This window comes from Dioscorea cayenensis, unplaced genomic scaffold, assembly GCF_009730915.1.
Source record: "Dioscorea cayenensis subsp. rotundata cultivar TDr96_F1 unplaced genomic scaffold, TDr96_F1_v2_PseudoChromosome.rev07_lg8_w22 25.fasta BLBR01001218.1, whole genome shotgun sequence".
NCBI classification, from domain to species: domain Eukaryota; kingdom Viridiplantae; phylum Streptophyta; class Magnoliopsida; order Dioscoreales; family Dioscoreaceae; genus Dioscorea; species Dioscorea cayenensis.
The window spans coordinates 1,561-3,120 of record NW_024087609.1 but is presented as its reverse complement, the minus strand read 5'-3'; positions in this window follow the sequence as shown (position 1 = coordinate 3,120).

Here is a 1,560-nt window from a genome sequence, read left to right as displayed (position 1 = left end):
GTTCATAGCTGGTTGAAAAAGAAAATTCCAGAGAATCCACACATGCATGTGGAAATTATCGATGCCCGTGCTGAAATTCTACATGCCCATGTGGCAAATCCACATTGGCATGTAGATGTCCGATTCCAGCCCTATTTAAGCTATGATTCAGCCCCGATTTCAGCATTCCTTTCTCCATTCTTCCCCAAACTTGAGAGGGGCCTGGGGCTTGGGTTTTGAAAGGTATTGGCAGGGTTTTGGGAGAGGTTTTTTTGCTTCAACATCATCACAACTATCGAGGGGGTTTTCTATGGATTACTTTTTTTTCAGCTTCAGCATCCACTTAGAAGAAGGTTATTGGGAGAGTTTTTGTCAGCACCGATCCGGCGAGGTGTGTCCTAGGCCGGACAGTCAGACCTTTAGAGGAGACGAGGCCTCTCCATAAGACCATCATCATGACTATCGAGGGGGTTTTCTATGGATTACTTGTTTTTACATTTAATTTCATTGTTGATTGTAACCAGCTCTATAGAGAGCTAAACCCCTAGTGGGTACTTGGATTTGTGAACCCTAGGATGTATTTGTTTCATTAAACCTTCTATTATGCTTTCATTAATTGATGTTTTATTTGAGTTCAAATCCTGAAAGCTTGATTGATTGAATCCTCCCTTAGAGTGACACTAGGGTTGAGAGTTCATATTGGTAATTCTTATGAGTGAGTGGCACACCACGAGGGTTAGACAAAGCTAGTTTAGAGAGGATTGAGAGGGTGAGTCAAAAAGGTAGCGGAGTATCCCCTTCCCCCTCCGAAGTGATTTATCCTACCTGCATTTCCTTGATCTCTTTGTGGTCATAGTAGAGTGAATGGGCTAAGGGATGACCTTCGGCTGGGGCTTAGTTACAGAGGTAACGGAGTGAAGCGTTGAAGTAATTTTATCACCTAGGGCTTAATTGTGACAAGGGACCTCTCACCTAGACCAAAGGGTTTGGTCTATTTATAGGAAGAGGGTTTATCACTTGGAATCCTTAGAGCTCCATGCGATTCTATCCGAGTGCGAGGTGTTGAGATTGTTCGATTTCTCCTCTGAGACATGGTATAGAGTTAGTCACGGTTGACCTTAGATTTGGGACCATGTATTGAAGGATTTCCATGACTCATTAATGCATTAGTTGGGAGGCACAATAGTCAGTTTTACACTTGAATTGATTGTCCTAGGCAGAAAAATGTCTGAGTACCCCATTTATATCGATTGCCTTATCTCTCACTTACTTGTGCTTTTCTCTCTTGTTTCTTTTATTCTTGTTTACATTACATCTTGTCAACACAATCATTATTCATCTTCACTTGGTTAAGAAACAATTTAAGTATTTTCACTCCCTACTCCTTGTGGATACGATACCCACTCACCTGTGATTTTATTACTCGAAAAAACTCGTGCACTTGTGGGACATACGCAAGGGGCATTGTCAAGTTTTTAGCGCCGTGGCATTGAGTAGCCGTTTAGATATACTTTGCACTTTGTTATCTTAGCCATTCATTCATTCATTCTATTTTACATCTTCTTTCTCTATCATTGTTCT